At 39.7% G+C, this 20,419-nt stretch overlaps 1 protein-coding gene across 4 annotated transcripts in view; it reads left to right on the top strand.

The window, feature by feature from the left end:
* The window catches only part of SPATS2L (spermatogenesis associated serine rich 2 like), a 169,226-nt gene that overhangs the window by 6,818 nt on the left and 141,989 nt on the right, over positions 1-20,419 (top strand). For all 4 annotated transcript variants that reach the window (XM_012473236.2, XM_021670697.2, XM_021670699.2 and 1 more), the window contains exon 2: positions 16,569-16,618. The gene's annotated coding sequence lies outside the window, so the exon portion shown is untranslated. The remainder of the gene's footprint in view (positions 1-16,568; positions 16,619-20,419) is intronic.

The raw sequence follows: 20,419 nt of genomic DNA, 5'->3' as shown, positions 1-20,419 counted from the left end.
CAAGTCAGAGAGGCCACTAGCTGTTAACAACCTCTGTGGCTCTGCAGGTGATGAGTGTCACCTGAGGTAATGTTTAGGCTCAGTCTGAAGGTGTGTGAAAAGCTTGGTAATGTACCAAGACCACAGATCTGGAGCTCAAGTGACTGCTTCCCATGCACAGCACTTATCTGATTTTATACATGATAAGTAGTACTATTAAAGAAAGAGAAAGCCTTCATGGATAACTATATTGCATTTATATTTCTAGTTAAGGAAAAATGGTTTTGCAGTGATGATCTGTGTTCCTTATAAATGGCAGGCTTTCTTTCCATTCCTTTTCTTCCTCCCCATTCTAGTCTGAGGCTAATCCCTCTTGCTTCCTCAGGGACCTTGCTTCATTTTCTTCAGGGTCTCAATGATCCTTTTCTTTCAGCATATAAACATACATAAGTCTTTCTTATTCTTTATAAAAACAGAAAACGATGAACAAAATCTCTTTGGTCCCTTCTCTCTAGTTTTGGGTATGTTTCGTATCATTCCTGGTCTTAACAGGCAGCTCCTTGAAGGACAGATCCTTGAATATATCCTGTACCTCACAACTTTCCTTTCATCTTCAACACCCTATACTTTCATCCTCTCCTAATGACCACCTCTGTTGGTGGTTCATTGACCACCTGGTCCATTATCTAGAATTCTCTTATCACTAACTGAACTTTGCACAGCATTTAGTATTCTTGATCACCCTCTGCTCCTTAACATGTTGCCTACCTGTTCTTTGAGTTATCCCTTTCTCCTAATTTTCTTTCTTGTCCAGCTGCTCTGTATTGGACTTATCTTTACGGTCCTCCCTTCCTCTCAAACCTTAGCATCCCCTAGAATTCAGCCCCAGCCCTCTGCTCACTCTTCACATTTGCCATGTGGCAGCTCATCCTCTGTTTTCTTCTATTGCCACCTATATGCCATTGATTCCTTTGGAAATCTGCATCTCCAGCCTTGAAATCTTACCTGACATGTGTTTCAAGTATCTTTAACTCAACAAGTTCAAAACGTCACTTCCCCAACTTCAATCCAGCATATTCCTTCTGTGTTTATCTCAGTGAATGAAACCTGTTTCACCAAGTTTAAAATGTAGAACAACTTCTTTGTCTTCTTCAACCTCTACATTTTATATAGAGACTGTCTTTTCAGACTCTCTCGAATCTGCCCTTTCTTCTGTGTACCATAACCTTCATTACTGCCGTGGTTTGGCCCCTCATCTCTTCTCTGAGGATTACTGCAGTAGCCTCACAACTGGTCTCTCTGCCTTCTGCCTGGCCTGTCTCCAATTTGTTCCCCACACTGCTGCCTTTCTAAAAGGCAAATGTGATCACGACTCTCCACTGCTTAAGATCCTTCAGAAGAGTTTCTGCATCTTCAGGTTAAAATCTAACCTCCCTGGCATGGCACAAACGCTTCTTCGTGATCTGGGCCTTCAGGTGCATGTCGGTCTTCTTTAATGATCCTGGTCCCCACTGTCTGCCCCTGCCCATAGCATCCCCACTAAAGGAAGGAAATGATAGGTGGGATGGGAACAGAGGCAAGATAGTAGACCTGCTGTTAAGTACCATAGCCACTAGCTATCCATGACTGTTGGGCCCTGGAAATACAGCTAGTTTGAGATATGTGTAAAAGACACCATATTTTGAGACTATATGAAAAAAATATAAAATTTCTCATTAACAAATTGTAATATTGATTACATCTTGAAACAGCAATGGTTTTGATATAGTGGGTTAAAATATATTACTAAAATTAATTTCACATATTTCTTTTTTAAAAAATATGATTACTTCATGGATGTTAACATGTGATATAAAGAAAAAAAATAAAATGTGATTATTAGAAAATTAAACATCACCTGTGTGCCCATATTATAGTTCTATTAGACAGCATTGTTAGGGAACATCTCATTTTTAGGAGTTGCATCCTGTATGAGCCAAGCCCATGAGCTTTTTGAATGATTGCGTCAGCCCTATTGGTATAGAGAAGTAGCAGTTGGTCAGTTTCTTCAATCCAGAGGTATGAGGTATTTGGATAAGATTCAGAATCTGAGAAACAGATTCTGAACACTGCAGCCAGGAGTTATACGTACAACGGGCACAGTGTGGAAAGCACTATTAAAGCACATCTGTTTCAGCAGGCCCTCCCAGTCACCATCAGGAGTGGGAGTCAGGAATTCTCATGATATGGTAGAGGGAGGATTTGAGGTAGACAGGAGGAACAAGGGAAGTGAAAGTGGACTCACATTCCCTGGAAGCCCCTTACTTGTGAGGCACTAACTGAAACCCTGAGAGTCAGGTCTCTGAGATTCCCCATCTTGCCATTGATTCTTTGCAGTGGGCTAAGTCCCAGCTCCTCTGCTGTCTGGCTTTAGAATCCTGAACAAGTTAATGAATCTGTGAATCTGGAGTCTGAATAATATGCACATCATACAGTCATTGTGCATCAAACAAAATGATGTGCCCCAAACTGATAAGGGCTCTACAGAAATTAGTTATGCCTTAAGACACTGAGGGCAGTAGTCTCTGGATGATTTGGCCCAAAGGGCTCTGAGGGAAGGGCATATGGATTGTCAGAAAGACCTGGAAGATAGCACGTGTTGTCTTTAGAGATATGCGGAGCTTTATGTATTCACAGTGGAAAAGCCAACCTGTGATAGGAAACCATATCTTATCTGGTTGGATCAGGAAGGAGAAACCCTCCTAGAAGAAGTGATGGGAAGAAACCACGACTATCAGGAGAACAGTCCAGTAGGATTAGAGTCCAATGAGATCTAATGATAGGCAGTGTGACTCAGTGTCTCCTCTAGTGGTGGTTTGCCTGCTGTAGTCTACTGGACTCTTAGATTCTGAGAACTTCCCTTCTTGGTTTCAACCTGGGCAGCTGTTTTTATTTGCTTCATGAGTAGGTATTTTGTATAAGATTTTGTTAGGGGCAGAGGTTCTTGTGCTAAAAACAAAAGTTTGAAATTTCCGCATTATAGAAAATGGCCTGCGAGGAGTGGAGACCACCTTGGTGTGAGTATTTCTCCCTCATTTGCAGGATCTAGGACCAGTTTAGGCCCTTTATAGAGGGAATACAGCTTCCTTTCATCTGAACCTTAGTGACTCAACAGATCGGCCATGCAGTTTGCCTTGTCCAGGCAATTTAGCCAGGTAGCCATAACTTAGCCTCGTTCTTGGGTAAACAAGTTTTCACTTTTGTACTGGTTTCCCCTTTGTCTCCCACATTCCCAAGTCCTGGATTTGTGTTCTTGTGGAGGGATCCCAAATTGTCTTAGGTAAGGGTCCTGTCATGTCTCCCTAAGCCTTCTTGGAACAATGGTGTCCCTAGGGCTGGGTCACTGCTAGTCCCTTCTAGGCCTCTTCAGTACTGAGACCTACTAGCAAGGGTCAGGAAATTTAATAGATTATTTTCAGAATTGAATAACTTGCCTGGAGCTTGGCTTTTCCCTGGTTCCAGACCCCTGACACCAAACATTGCTTGCTAATTTGCTGTCCTGCTGGTCTCATTTGTACAACTTGGAAGGAGAAGGGAAGATAGATATAAGGCTGATTTTCTTAAATTATGATACATTCATGTCTTTGTCTCTAGTGGGAAGGTTGATCTTATGTGTGTATGAGAAAGGTGGCTGCCTTTATGTTGTAGTTTCAGAATCCATACTGCTGAAAAGGGCACTTCAAATATCAAGTTACTCTTTTTTGCTCTCCAATATGTGAAAGCCTACATTATAAAAACTATTCAGTTTCCTCAGACCATGTATGATTTAGAAGAAAAAGAAGACAGGCTTTGGCACTTGAAAGACCTGATTTTGACTCATGTAATTGCTGGCTATATGAACTTGAGCAAGTTATTTAATCTTTCTGAACCCCAGTTTTCTCATGTATAAAGTGAAGTGAGTAACACCTACAATTTCGTTATGATTTTGTTATGACTAAATAAGATAAAATAGAAAGTGCCTGGCCCCAGGGCCTAAAATGCAAATGCTATGGAAGTGGTAAGTCAAACTTATCCTCGTATCTCAATTCAACCTCCTTATGTTGAATAATTTTATAGACCCTTCCCTAAGATTGATGAAGAAGAAGATATGAAATCTGGGACAAGGGGCCCAGATGTTACCCAGCCAAGGGTGAAAAAGGACCAGAAGGAAGTTTCCTTCACATTTTGCTTAAGTCCCATCCTCCCTAATGGTTTGCATTTGTGAAAATATTCATCTGAGATTATAGATACAGCATGAAGCCTTGGAAAAAAGGCATGTTTACATCCTCTGCCAGGATAGCATAACAATTAACAAAGCAGGTTTCAAATCACTGAATAGTTAGGTGCACTTCCATCAAAATAAACTTTTATTTCTATTATTTGCTGATAGATTACAAATAAAGAAAGCCACTAAAATATCCTGAAAAAGAAGATTTATGTACAAATTAGATACCAGGGACAGATTTTTCACACTTATTTTGTTGGAGCTGTTCTTTCTTAGCTGTGGGTGTTTTGGAAGGTCTTTTGTTGTAGCCTTTGTTGGCTACAAGAAGGAAAAAGCTTTAGTATACTAAGGTAAGAATGATTTTGATTGGAGGCAATATTGTTCTCAGTGTGGGCTGACTTTCTTGTATTGTAGTGATTACTAATACATAACCGAGAAAACCCATTTGTTGAAGTGCCGTAAACAGCAGAGAATCTGATCTCACATACTGCCCTGATCGACAAGTGTTTATTTTAGGAATGTGGATAGTCCTATAATTTTTTAAGGGAAAAGGGGAAGATGTTATGTCAGTCACTGTGACTGCAAATATCCTGATCTGGCAGATCTTTTTCCTTTCTTGTTTATTTCTCTTGTGGAATCTGAATGGTGGTTTCAGTACTGGGCTTCCAGTGACTTGCTCAGCTCTTGATGCAATTGATCACTCCACTGTAATTCCATACCCTCAATTTTAGTGCTGTATCAAAATCCTGAACACTCAAGAAGAGTATGTAAATCTACTGCCTCAAAAATTAGAAATAAAGGCATTAAAAATGTTATTTAGTGCTGGTTTGTGGCACTGAATATATAAACTCATTCATTGTTCTGGTAGTCCCTGAGCGAGAAGTGTTTCGGCTGCAGTGGATGATACCAACTAAGGTTTCCATGGCAACACTAATTTATAATACCTAAACTTTTGTAGAATTTCACCTTCTGGACTCTTCTAGATTGCATTTAAATTTACTTTTTCCCCTCATTTATTGGGGTTAGGCATATTTAGATAATACATCCATGTACTAGGAGTATCTTCATGAAACTCACTGATAAGAAATTAGACGTGTAGAAAGCAGGCATTGGAAACAGATAATGGATACTGTGGTCTAACATCCCACCAAATACAGGAATTTTTTCCACATTATCCCAGTTGCCATTTGAACTAGCCAGGAACGAGGAGTTTGATCAACATTTTATGATGCCAAGAAATGCTAATGACAGTAGTCTGCAATGCTTCTAGACCTTAAGCCCCTTTTGAATTTGGACTTTGTGTTATCTGTGATTGGACCAATTCTTCATCAAACACAGGTGGACACAGATATTTGTAAAACTTCTTCCCCCGTGGTGTACTGATATCTGCCTCCCTGCAGCTTCCCTGTTGGTCTTCCATCTGCCCTTTGAATGCCGCAGGATAAATATGCACCTTCTGTGTGGTCACTTTTCAAATATTTGACCATAGTTATTGTAGCTCCTACTTAAAGTCTTCTCCTTTCAGGGTTATGCAGTTCTAGGTCTCCTTTTTTTTTTTTTTTGAGACAGATTCTCACTTTGTTGCCCAGGCTGGAGTGCAGTGGCACAGTCTCGGCTCACTGCAGCCTCCACCCACTGCGTTCAAGTAATTCTCCTGCCTCAGCCTCCCAAGTAGCTAGGACTACAGGCGTGTGCCACCACAACCAGCTAATTTTTGTGTTTTTAGTAGAGACATGGTTTCACCATGTTGGCCAGGCTGGTCTAGGACTCCTGACCTCAAGTGATCCACCTGCCTCGGCCTCTCAAAGTGCTGGGATTACAGGCATGAGCCACTGCGCCTGGCAGTTCTAGTTCTCATAACTGATAGCTCTCATCCTGTTAAAATTCTTCTGGGTGCCCATCACTCTGTTGATGTCATCTTAAAAATGAGGCATCTGGCCAGGCACGGTGGCTCACGCCTGTGATCTGAGCACTTGGAAGGCCAGGGTGGGCCTATCACTTGAGGTCAGGAGTTCAAGACCAGCCTGGTCAACATGGTAAAACCCCATCTCTACTAAAAATACAAAAATTAGCTGAGCATGGAGGCACACGCCTGTAATCCCAGCTACTCAGAAGACTGAGGCTGGAGAATCACTTGAACCCCAAAGGTGAAGGTTGCAGTGAGCCAAGATTGTGCCACTGCACTCCAGCACTCCAGCCTGGGCAACTGAGTGAGACTCCACCTCAAAAAAAAAAAAAGGGCATCTTCAATGCAATAGCCTACTCCTGACTGAGTACTCTGAACAGTAGAAAACACCAAGCTGCTATTCACACCCCTGATCAGGGGCACCCTTCTTTTATTAATCTAGTCAAATATTGTGTGGGCTTCCCTTATAAATCAGGAACAACACATTGTTTGTTCATATACGACTTCAAAGAAAACTTCTAAGGCTTTTTTCTTAACAACTACTACAAAGCCAGGTCTCCTTTGTTCTTTACTTAAGCAATGAATCATGTGTGCCTACTTAGAGGACTTTACATACATTTATCCTTCTAAATTTTGTCTCTTTTGTCAAATTATTTTTCTTCTTTATCAAGACAGCTTTGAATTCTAAAATGTTTAAATTCAACATATTAGTGATATTAGACTTTTACTTATTTATCATTTGCACATTTGGGAATATTACTTTGTCATTGACAAAATGTTGACCAAGATAGGCCAAAGGTAGAGCCCTGTGACATTCTGCAAGGGAATTATTAACATCAGTATGTGAATTTGGTTAGTTTTTTTTTTTTTTTTTAACTAGTTTGACAGTCTTTCATGTATGTTTACTTTCTTGTCCAAGAGCATAGAGTCAGGGAAAGACTTAGTCAAATGCCTTAGTAATGAAATCATTATTGGTCCACTTATTGCCCTTCAGTAGAACCCCTATGATAAAGAATAAGATTCATTAGAGTAATTTTTAGATTGCATTAATTTTTCTTTTGAAAAAGCTATTTAAATCACCTTATTTTTAATGTATCTAAGAGAAAATAACTTTGTAAAGTAAAATCAAATTTCACCTATGATTTCAACTCATATAACTTGTTTGGTTCAAAGGAATTGCTATGTAATACATCATTCCATTCTCTTTACAGAATCATTGCTCTTAAAAAGAATTGGTAGAGTGACAGGAAATTACTCCTTAGGTGTCACTCCAACACATCATGATATTCGCACCTCCTGGGACAGAGAGTCGTCAGGCTGAGGCATGTCCAAACAGCGTGCCAGCCTGTGTAGATGGCTCCATGACAGTATCACTAACGTAACCATGACAGAGAGAGTTCTGATGGCATTGTGTCACTAATGGATGTGTTTTCACTAAGCTGAAAATTCTGTATTATTTGAAAAGAGGTTTATTTTTCCTCCCACACAAATTCTTTGACTCTCATATTAATGTCAAATATCTATCAGGTAACACATATGGCACTTTCTGTACTGTATTTTATTGTACTTTTGTACAAAATAGTTTTTTAAAAACATTTTCTCTTCCTTGGACTAGATAGGAAAAAAATTAAAAGAATAGTATTCTTAAGAAACACAAATCTATACTATATCAAGGAGTAAATGATTGCTTCTTAAAAATACTAATATTTGTCTCATACTTTATATTTTTCAGAGTACTGTCATGCATTTTCTTTTTCAAAAAAAATTCTAATTGTAAAAATAATACATACTCTTTGAATTTGGAAGCTACTGAAATGGATAAAAAATTAATTAAAAGTCAACTAAAATTCCACTTTCAGAGATTGTCACTGTTAGCATTTGGTGTTTCCCTTTCAGATGTGCATTTATGTGAGGTTGTGAGTGTGTGCACATGTGTATATTTGTGTGTTTTAAATACACAGGACATTTGTACTGCAGAATCAGCATGACATAGTTGGTAAAGGGCTTTGGAATCAGGCACTTGGAGATTTCAGCCCTGGCTATATGACTTATGTAGTGACTATGAATTCCTTAAACTCTCTAAACCTTAGTTTCTACTTTTATAAAATGGAGATAATAATACTATATACCTAGTAGGTTTATTGCAAAAATTAATAAGATAATGCAAATAAAGTGCATAGTGTGCTTCTTGGCCCATAGCCTGTGCTCGGCAAATGTGAACTATTTTTATTATATAGGTTTTCTTTTCTGCTTTCTTCACTTAAATTCTAGGGTAAAAATTTCCTTGTCATAAAGCATTATTTGAAAAATATTTAGAATAACTGCATAAATTTCATTACATGAATATACCTTACTGTTATTACCTTATGGGTAAACAATTTCCAGTTCATTATGATCACAAAGAACTCCACAGCTACTATCCTTTACATTATGTTTTGTGAATAGACAACAGATTCAAAAGGAATTACTAATGGCATTTTATGGACAGCCAGAATAAAACTAACAATTCTTTAGTGTCTATTAGTGTGCCGGGTTACATGCTAGGTTCTTTACAGCAAAATTCTCTTTTAACTTTCAGAACTCCTTTGAGGTAAGAGTCTGTTACGCCCATTTTTCAGATGACAGAGTGCTGAGGGGAGATAAGTCATTTGCTCAAGGTCACAGAGAGATAGTGGTGGTAGAGATGGTGTTTGAAGCCAGCATCGGATTTCAAAGCTTACGCTTTTTCCATTCTGGCATGTAGTTCATGCCTATCTTTTTGAGGCTGGCAGAATGAATAGTTAGCATTGTGCCTTCTACAAAATGTCACTTGGTGCCACATGAAAGATAGGACACTTGGCTGGAACGCTTGACTTACTCAATATAGTACCTCTTGCGTGTGTGTGTGTTGTTGTATGTTTTGGAATCAAGCCTCATTAAAATAAGGTGTTAACTAAAGGAAATGAAGCATTGGTATGATTATTTGATGAAAGGAAATCTTGAGGAAGAAAGTATTTATTGAGTCGTTAATATAAAACTCTTCTTTGTTTTAGTTGGAAGGACTAAGCCAGAATCACTGTCTCCTAGGAATCAGGGTATTTCACACAAGTCAGTTTAGGAATTAAGCAATAACAGTAGCCAAAGTAAATGGATGCTGTCAAAGGAATTGTACGTTTCATTACTTGTATATTAGGGGTTGAATGGAAAAAAATACCTATTTAGAGCTGTAATAATTGCTATAGGTGTAAGTATAGGTATATGAGAGACATAACGTATACTAGGATAAGCCCCCAAACAATTACCTGGTGAACTGACAGGTTGTCTTTAAAAAGTCAGCCATTTGGAACATTTCTCTTGGCAGCTCTCAAATCTGACTTGCAGCGTGTACTGTGGCAGCCAATTTTGTAGGAAAAATGCATAATTAATGTGAAGATCAAGGTACAGGTATTGCCAGTCAGTACCTAACACACAGTTTCTTAGAACAAAGGAACAATTGAAGTTGTCTTTTAATAGGGTAATCCTGGTTTGTCATTTTGTGGGTTTCAATTCTTAGTAAAAATGGGGGGAAAAATCCAACTCTAGGCGTAATGTTTCATATCTGAGAAGTACTTTGTTGTAGAGTTTATAACCAACTATTATCTAGTCAAGAAAGCTATGTTTGGTTTTTGAAATCTCAAATTTTTATAGCCTTTGAGCTCACATATCTTTGTCTTAGGATTATTCTGGTTTTCCTTCAGTCATTTTAGTTTTTGCAAGGGAGAAACAGTGTCACTCATGGCCCCAGGGTTTTGAGTGTCACTCAAAACCCCCCTTTTTAGGTTTTGAATCTCGCCGGAATATGACCACCAACTTGGCCTGTTGGTACTAGCAAGTTAAATTTGAGCTTACTATGCAACTAGTGAATAGTTAGAACTGTGGACAGAGAATTAGGTATGGAATCTGCAGGTTGGATTTGCAGCATGGCTCCATTGTGTGGTAGCTGTCTACCCCTGGGCAAACAGCTTTCCTATCCCTGAGCGTCCTCAGTTCTCAAATGGAGATAACGACTACTATATAGTCAGAGATCATTTGGAGGGTCAGCTGTATTGAGCAAACCATTGGTTCACCAAGAAGTTTGCTTATGATTTGTTTCTAAGTTGTTAATTAATGGCTACAGGTCACCCCCACACCCCGCAAGGATGAGTCAATTTACAGTTTAAAATACTTACAAATGAAGCATGGAAATATTTGAAAGATATATGTAAAAATACACAACTCCTGGGGCAAACCTCACCAGACCCTTCTAACTCTGCTTAAACTTTATCCAGTAATAATGGGACAGGCCCTTTTTCTGCCTTGGAAACCCCTGGTGCCTACCTTAGAGTCTCTCAAAATTTGGAAGCTCACACCCAGGACATATTCCTCTAATGAGGGAGGGGGGCCTTTTGACTTCAATAGGTGGTTCTTTTGAACACAGTAAAGACCTCTATAGAAATAGGCATTTAGATCTATTATGTTGTTTTAAGATAAAAACAAAACTGATATTTGATGCATATTTTACCCTTCAAAAGGAAAGGCTCAGAGAAAAAGACTGTAAGGTAGATAAAATATTTTAGAAGATTGTGTTATAGAAAATTATAGGCAACTCTTTGATTATTAAAGTAATCCCAGTGCTGGAGGGGAGAAAGAAAGGGAATGGGAATTTGGGAACTTTGACGCTGGGTAGTGTCTGTGCAAGCTTTTCAGAGGTCTCTCTTGGTTCTTCCCCCCAGTGCTGGTGGTGTAGGGAAGGGCTCAGAAACCGCTTCTGGGTCTGACTGCAAGAGAGTAAATCCCAACCCTGGGGCTGCACTGACTCCCTTATCCTGGGCTGCTATGTTCTGATCTCCGTGACTTTTATGGCCTCCCAGACAGCCATGATGGGTCACCCTTTATCTTAGTCCCTTAGGAGGACAGGATTTTCTCATTGGCCACCCTTGCTTGGTCTATACTGTAGGACCTTGAAGGTGTTTCAGGCAATGAATGACTTAAATGTCTCTGGAGTTCCTGAGGGATGGGAGTGTGTGAGCTAAATGCTGGACATTTTAGACAAGCTTCTATGACTGCTTAGCAGTAGGGAGCCCACCCAAGGCTCACTGGTCTCAGGACTCTCTGAGCATGCCAGGTGGCAAGGGTCAACATGCTTTCTATTCCATTTGGAATCAATTTCTAAATTTTATTTCTCCTTTGACACAGGAAACTATTCTGAATTTCCCTTCTTTGCTTTAGTACTAAAGCTTTCATTGGGCTCATCAGCTATTTCCTGAGTGTCTGCTCCGCACCAGGCACTGTGAGAGGAACAAAGGGGAATGAGACCTTGAAAGGAAAGAATGTGCATGCCTTAGGTAAAAAAGAAGATGTGTCTCCAGAGTTGAGAGAAGGGAGAGCTGAAGACCCAATGATTATTTTTTCTGTTGTACTTTCTATACAGTAAATTGTACTACATAAAAATTTATACTAATATCCATTTATGTAGCAAATTCCATCATAATGAAAGTCTCTGTTACCCAGCGACTTATGCAAGTATCAGTAGAACACAATTCCAATGCAGCAGAAGAGTTTGGAGAGTCTCGTGGAGTGAGCTGAAATGGGGTTTGACCTATATATTAAGCTTTTCATGATTTTGGTATTTTTCATTTCCATGTGTCAACAAATACCTGACTTGATATTAAAGCCAGTTAAATCAATATTTCTTGTTGTAGTCAAGGTATAGCAACATATATCCAAAGGCAACATCTCCCCAACAGCCATATTTTGTTGAGTATATATATCTTATCATAAACCTAACTGACTGAACTGCCTTCAGAGGAATAGGATGAAAACATCAACATAGCTACCATAAAAAGAGAAAAGCCAGAGAATCTATAATCTTGTACATTACCCCTCATTTAAGCAATTCCATAATTTATTTTGCTTTCTTTAATCACAAGGAATGACAACATGGAAAATATTTTTATTATGATAGCTGTGGTTTCTTTCTCTATTCTCAAGTAGAGCTGCTTTAATCCTTCTTCCAAATCTTGTCCCAGTCGGGATTTCTGAGCAGGTACATGTGAGTAAAGTAGCAGGTACAGGTGAACCTGAGCGTCTTGGAGCATAGGAATTTTTGTTTTTTAAGACACAGTCTCACTATCTTACCCAGGCTGGAGTGCAGTTGTGCCATCTTCGCTCATTACAACCTCCATCTCCCAGGTCTCAGGTTCAAGTAACTCTCCTGTCTCAGCCTCCTGAGTAGTTGGGACTACAGGTACACATGACCACGCTAGGCTAATTTTTGTATTTTTACAAAATATTTCACCATGTTGGTTAGGCTGGTCTCTAACTGCTGGCCTCAAGTGATCTGCCTGCCTCAGCCTCCCAAAGTACTGGGATTACAGGCATGAGCCATTGCCCCTGGCTGGACTGTAGGAATCTAATAATCAAATAATTGCAATGGGAAGGAGAGTGGAGTAGAAGCCCATTTCTACTTACTCCTTCTCTGAACTTTTAACTGTTTGGTGATTTCTAGAAGTTACCTATTCCAAACTCACAGTATTTCCATAAACAAATAGTCTGATGCATCAGTTTACAAACACTAACACATTCATTTACTGTGTGTTATCAGAAAAGCCTCCCTTACCTTCCATGTGTTCTTTGACTAGGTGAGTACTTAACATTTGTTGGGCACCTGCTCTGTGCTAAGCACTTAAAATATCTCACCTCTCACAGGCAAAATGATGCTCAAGGCACACGTTATTGTTCCTATTTTCCAGATAAACCTGAGACTTAAGCTGCTAAGTAACTTATCAAAGGGTACCAAGGTAGAAAAAATATAGTCTGTGGCTTGAACCCAAGTTTGTCTGATTCCAAAATCTTTTCACATATTTTTAATGATAGAGTCTTGCTATGTTGCCCAGGCTGGAGTACAGTGCTTTACAGATGCAGTCATAGCATACAATAGCCTTGAATTCTGGGCAAAAGCGATCCTCCTGCCTCAGCCTCCCAGGTAGCTGGAGCTACAAGTGCTTGCCACCATGCCCAACTACTTTTCACTTTTTTAAGGCTATTTTCCATAATATATTCTGAGATTGAAAAAAAATTCAAATTGTTAAAGTAGTACATACTCATATTAGAAAGTTTAGAAAGCAGAGAAAAATATTAAAAAGAAGAAAAATTGCCCATAATCCTTCACCCTAGGGATTATCACTACTGAAATTTCAATTTTTTTCTTTCTAAGCTTAAGAAAGCTATTTAGCCAAATAAGCATTGTTCCTCAAAGTTGTCCTCTTTGAGGCTTATGCATGTACTCCAACAATGTTGCCATTGCATAAAATAATTGGGAATCCCTTTCAAGCCAGTTTAGGAACTAACTTTTGTATAGACTCTCATGCACAAGTTACTTTGATAGAAACGTAGTAAAAGGCAATATATCTGCTAACTGAAAACCTGTCAAAATAATGCATGATATGTGTGACCACTCTTTTTTTTGAGACAGAGTCTGGCTCTGTCGACCAGGCTGGAGTGCAGTGGTGCAATCTCACCTCACTGTAACCTGCAACCTCTTCCTCCCTGGTTCAAGTGATTCTCCTGCATCAGCCTCTCAAGTAACTGGGATTACAGGCATGTGCCACCATGCCCGGCTAATTTTTGTATTTATTTAGTTTTTTTTTTTTTTTTTTTTTTTTTTTGAGACGGAGTTTCGCTCGTTACCCAGGCTGGAGTGCAATGGCGCGATCTCAGCTCACTGCAACCTCCACCTCCTGGGTTCAGGCAATTCTCCTGCCTCAGCCTCCTGAGTAGCTGGGATTACAGGCACGCGCCACCATGCCCAGCTAATTTTTTGTATTAGTAGAGACAGGGTTTCACCATGTTAACCAGGACGGTCTCAATCTCTTGACCTCGTGATCCACCCGCCTCGGCCTCCCAAAGTGCTGGGATTACAGGCTTGAGTTATTTAGTTTTTTTTAGTAGAGACCAGGTTTTACCATGTTGGCCAGGCTGGTCATAAACTCCTGACCTCAGGTGATCCACCCTCCTTGGCCTCCCAAAGTGCTGGGAAACATACGTGAGCCACCATGCCCGGCCCTGTTTGACCATCCTGTGCCTTCTAAAATCCTTTGCTGCAAATATTTGGCCATCCTATTAAAAATGCCGTCATTGAGCTGGGCGTGGTGGCTTACACCTATAATTCCAGCACTTTGGGAGGCCGAGGCGAGCAGATCATTTCAGGTCAGGAGTTTGAGACAAGCCTGGCCAACTTAGTGAAACCCCATCTCTACTAAAAATACAAAAATTTGCTGGGTGTGGTGGTGCATGCCTGTAATCCCAGCTACCCAGGAGGCTGAGGCAGGAGAATCACTTGAACCTGGGAGGCAGAGGTTGCAGTGAGCCAAGATCACACCACTGTACTACAGCCTAGGTGACAGAGTGAGACTCCATCTCAAAAAAAGAAAAAAATAAAAGTTATCATTGCCCTCTCTGAGTTATAAATATCTTGTGCTGACTTCTATTGTAGTAGGAGCTGGAATTTACCAAAATACTGCTTCTTCCCATGTCAAAGATTGATGGATATTTTGGGGAATGTTTAAAAGTCTTTATTAAAAATTTAATCCATAAATGTTTAATATCTCATTTGACAACTCATGTTATTTATTATTTTGTCAACACAACAATCTGCCTTTTGTGAGTCATAAAGAAAATTAGAAAATTGTTTTTGTCAAAAGTGTGAAAAGCATATTTTAAAATCAATTTCTTTTTAATGTAAGTATTACACTCACTAAATTATTCCCCTCCAAGGAGTTTTTGTGAAAGCAAATGTATCTAGGTGAGATGAACTGATCTTTAAATAAGGTCAGTTGCTTTTGTGTAGAAGTAAATGTTTCCTATAGAAGAAGGCACATGCACACACACACAAGATTGCTATCAAAATAGCCATTGGTATACTTTATTAAAGTCAAGAAAGTCAATTAATTAAGTACCAGCTGAGTTCTTGTCACTTCGGTTTGTTGCATATAACACTACTAACTTTTAGAAAACAAATCTAACTTCCAGCCAGGCATCCCATTGTTTGTCTTGTTTCTGCCTTACTTTTCACAGACATTCTTACCCTCCCAATCTGCTTAGCATGGTACCCCACCCTTTCCCAGACTGCTGGGCACCTGGCGACGTGGATCCTGGATTTTAGAGTGGTGCAGATTGGGGCAAACCCAGTGTGTGCAGTTGTCCTCAGGGCTACATTCTTGCCTTGTCTTCTGGTTGCCAAGATCTCATAGGATGAGAATTCACCATGCTTATGGAGATCATTACAAAGTGTAGGCTGTGTTCTGTGTTATATCTTTGGCACTATTCATAGTGTTTAACATTGTGTTCAGTCAATGTTTGTTGGCTAAATGAAGGGTTATTTTTTCAAAACTGGACTGGTAGGGAAAAAAAGTTAGTCCAAAAGAAAGTCATAGTTTTAAAATAGAATCTCAGGGCTTAAAGCCTTTAGGTCATTCCTCTCATTTAAAGATGAAGCCCAGAGAGGTCAGCTAGCTTGGAGAAGGTCACCCAGAGAGTTGGTGCCAGAGCCAGGAACAGCATCTCGTGTCCTGAGACCCCCATTCCCTTCTTTGCAGCACCTCCCTCGTGGTTGTTCTTCAGTCATTTTGTGGAGGTCAATCTTCTGAGTCTCATAGGATCAGTTAGCAGAGGCTTTGAATCCCCACACAGTGCTCAGCAGAGCGTTGGAGACATAGGCATTCTTAAGAAACACGTGCACTGATGAGTGAGCGAGTGAGTGACTGATTGGTTGACTTATGACCTTGGCACCCACCTTTCTGCCTAAGTGGTTACTGGTTGAATAGTGAGTTCTTTGGGATTGTGTGTACTTTATAGGGTATCTTTTGGAGAGGAGAGATTATAACAAGAAGAAGAAGAATAGCCAACATTAAATTGGACAAGATATTTTAGTGAATAGCCCAGGCTCTGGGACTTGATTGCCACAGTTATATTTTCATGAGACAGGTGATTTGACCTCTCTGGTGCCTCATTTTCTAATACCTGTAAAGTGCCAGTGATACCAGGGCCCACCTCAGAGTATTGAAGGGTTAGCCTATGTAAAGGCCTAGAACAATGCTAGCTAGATACTTCCTAAGCTGGCAATAAATGTTGGCTATTGTTGGTGTTATTAAAATATCACTATTATATGCTAGGTGGTGTGCTAAATGCATTGCATACGTTATATAGCATCAAGTCAACATCTTTGTGAGCAAGGTACTATTATTATCCCCATCTTACAGCTGAATAAACTGAAGCACAGAGAGGTTACTCTCCCTGTTCAGAGTTACAGAGCTCAGAGTGAGGACAAATTCTCTGTCTGCCTGACTCGAGATCCTGTGCTTGGGTTTTGAATGTGATGGGAAATGGGTGGTATGGCTACTAATTTGAGACCTGCCTGAATTCCCAAATTTCCATTTTTCCTAGAACACTTCAGAACCCAGGCTGCTTTCAGGAACATTTCTGTGGACTCCCAGGTGAGTAGAGATGGTCCTTCCCTCTCCATGACCTCCTCCTGCTGCCATGGCCAGCTGTCCCTACACCTGCAGCTGACTCCTGGGAGCCTTGTGACAGCCTTTGGCAGCCTTAGCTGCCTCTCAGGCTCGACACCAGAGTTTTCTTTTAGAGTGTGTTGACTGAAGTTACTCCTGATAGGGCAGTGGGGTCCAGTGGATGTGAGTCAGTCCTACGCCACCCACATACCCCTTCCTCACTTGCCTTGCCACGTCTATGGATATGTTTAGATTAGTTTCATGCATATGAAATATTTTGAAGTACCAAAAAAAAAAAATAGGACTTTTACAGACATTCTTGTGATTTAAAAAAGAATTATGGCTAAGAGTGGTGGACTCTGGAGCCAGACTGCCTGGCTTTCCCTCCTCATACTGATGGCCACTTTTGCTCTCATTGTCATTCTTGTTGAAGAACGTGCTCCCATGATTACAGAAGTCTGACTTGGAATTGGCAGTGTTCAGTCAGCATTAACTAGGAGTTGGATGCAGACTCCTGAGCCCCACAGCCTGGCACTGCATCCTGCCTCTGCTGCCTAATAATTGTGCAGTCTTCGCATGTGACTTACTTCTCTGAGCCTCAGTTTCCTCTTCTCTAAGATGGGGATAATTATACCCATCTTACAGAATTGTCGAGATGTTTTTAAGCTCATGTATGCAAGACAAACTTATACAAAATTCACATTCAATAAAACGGTAACTGTTATAGTTATCAGTATTGGTATTTGAACAGGTGTATCAAAAGTATTTGCTGAACAGAAAGCATGTTGGTTTAGGTCCATACTTTCCCTGAAAGTATTTTTATTATTATCATTTTTTTATTTTTCCCTTCGATGGTCTTGTTTAAATTAATTTACTTAACAAGCCATATATTCCTTGTGGAAAGATCATCCTTGGTCCAGACCCTGTCAAATAATCATAAATTCTAAATCGAGATAGTCCAAATTAATGAGGTCTTATTGCCTCCTGGATTTTTCCACTAATGTTTAATATAAACTTGACTTTTTCCCATAAATGCAAAACTTTGGTGATAAGTAAAACTTTAGTGTAACTTTTTGAAAAGAGCCATAAACATTGGTGGGAGTTGGTTGTTTTCCATGAATGGAATAGAATATTTTACTTCCTCATATTTGAATCACAGTGAAAGCACTTTCTAATTGTTTGAAGAGAATTAGTATAGAAACAACTGGTTGATTTTCTGTCTCTCTGTTTCCATACACGTATGTGCATGCACAGGGGCACACACTGCTTAGTTTTCTTTTGGTTAGGCAGCTGAAGGGTTGCTATGTAAATCCTGGCAGCCATCAGACAAGCAAGGGCACAATCAATTCATGTTTTCTTGAAACATATACCAAATAAATAAAAACTCTGATTATTCTGCTGGAAGGCAACAGCTTGATGGAAAGATGTGTACATTTGAAAACAATTCTGATCATATTTTTGTCAGGAGAATGAGATGCCTCCAGCTGTCTGTCACTAATCACATTAGAGGTGGAAAGCAGGAATGTTTTACCCTGGAAAAGATTGCTCTAATCATGTGTTGGAACGCTACTTGTATGGGCTGCTTATCCCAGAACAGTGACATTAGACATTCCTTCTGTAACTGGTCTTGCCAGTTGGTAGTAGTCTAAACCATATGCCACATGAGCACACTTTAGGAATTTTCTAATTACAGCTCAAAGGCTTTACTTTTATCTCTTTATGCTTGTACTGCAGACATCACTGATTGAAAATGATTTCTCCCTTAGCATAATCCTATTGCCAGCAGTTATGAAAGACTATTGGAAGATGGTAAATGAAGCCCATGATAACTGAAGAGGTGTCCGAACTCAATTAGGAAGAAGCCTGTCCCATGTGGACACATAAGCCATATAAATCCATTTTAATTGTGAGCTGTGATACTTATCTGGTCATGTTTATTTTGGATGCAAGTGCCAAAGCTGGATTTAGACCAGAATTCCAGATCTTTGAGTTCTAATGACTAATTTGGGTATCCACTGAATCCCTTAATTCATTTCTTAATTTGTTCTCCCAGAATTAGAGAGTTGCTTGGTTACAATCATTTTCACAAATTTCCCATAGATCAAAATAAATGTACATAGATGTTTTTCCCCCTAGGATTCACATTTTGCTCTGATCTTAAGTATTATTATTGTTACCAAGATAAGACAATAACAACAAAACTAACATTTTGCAAGGTAATATAGGGAATAGACCGAGGAATGATTTTGAGTTCCAACTGAGCTACTTCCAGCAGTGGGACCTTGACCAAGTTATCCCCCCTCTCTGTGCCTCAGTTTCTACTTGTAAAATGGGACAAATGAGAGTATTCACTTCATCGGGTTGTTTTGGTAACTAAACAAGCCCATAGCCCATATATGTAAAGTATATGTAGGCTCGTATGTGGAAAGTCCTGGCACAATAAAAAATCTTAGTTATTATGTAGTTATTGGTAAGACAATGGGAGACCAGAGGCAGATTTTGCTGGTACCATAGTATTGTCACCTAAGTATGCCCCATTTCTACAGTCCACTTGCAGAACACTAACAATGGTAATGAAAACACTGGAGACTCTGAATTTGGAGTTAATCTCTATTATTTGTACTTGTACTCCTTAGTTTGGCTACAGAAATAACATTTTTTGGCTTTCCAGGCTTGATCAGTGTTAACTTGGAACCGTTTTGGTGCAAAATTCCTTTAAAATTTGAACATTTTGTTCTCTCAGTATGCACAATATTAGCCCTCATTAAGAGGAAAAATTTGATTACAATATGTAAAATGTGTGTGTGTGTGTGTGAGAGAGAGAGAGAGAGAGAGACAGAGAGAGAGAAGGAGAGAGAGAGAGAGAGGAAAGAGAGAGATTTGAAGGAATCAGCTTTAATAAGTTCACTAAGTTTTCAAGGTTTTTGTTGTCTGTTTTTTTTAGAGACAGGGTCTCACTCTGCTCACTGTGTCACCTGGGTTGGAGCACAGTGGCACCAACATGGTTCACTGAAACTTCAACCTCCCGGGCTAACGCGATGATTCTCTTGCCTCAGCCTCTGGTGTAGTTGGGACCACAGGTACTAATTTTTTGATTTTTTATAGAGATGAGGGTCTCACTTTGTTGCTCACACTGGTCTTGAACTGCTGGGCTTAAGTGATCCTTCCACCTCAGCCTCCCACAGTGGCAGGATTACAGGTGTGAGTCACCATGCCTGGCCCAAACTATTTTTTAATACAGTAAAATTCATTTATTGTCATGGCTTGGATTTAGTGAATGTGTAGGAGTGGAAGTCTACTCAGAGATAAATCTAGTAATTTAATGAAGTTTCCTCATAACTTTGTAAGAGTTAGTTAATTCATTAGTAATTCATTGCCAAAAGAATGAATTACTGGAATTCATTAGGTTTTTTTTTTTTAAACTAAGTTAACTGCCTGTGTGTGTGTGTGTGTGTGTGTGTGTGTGTGTGTGTGTGTGTCTATGTATTCTAGAGAAACATATATGCATCCAGAGACATGGAAAATATTCTCTGTCAGTAGGAGACTAGATGAATAAATTGTGGTGTAATCATATGCTGGAATACTATACAGCAGTAAAATAATGAACTAGAGCTATACACAATAACATGAATGTATCCCACAGACATAATGTTGAAAGACAGAAGACATGGGCTGGGTTTGGTGGCTTATGCCTGTAATGCCAGCCCTCTGGGAGGCTGAGGCAGGGGGGTTGCTTGTGCCCAGGAGTTCAAGACCAGCCTGGGCAACATGATGAATCCCTTCTCT

Source organism: Aotus nancymaae, unplaced genomic scaffold (assembly GCF_030222135.1).
Source record: "Aotus nancymaae isolate 86718 unplaced genomic scaffold, 86718_ANA_hifiasm-v0.15.2.pri h1tg000008l, whole genome shotgun sequence".
NCBI lineage: Eukaryota > Metazoa > Chordata > Mammalia > Primates > Aotidae > Aotus > Aotus nancymaae.
This window is presented reverse-complemented; position numbering and strand designations above follow the sequence as displayed.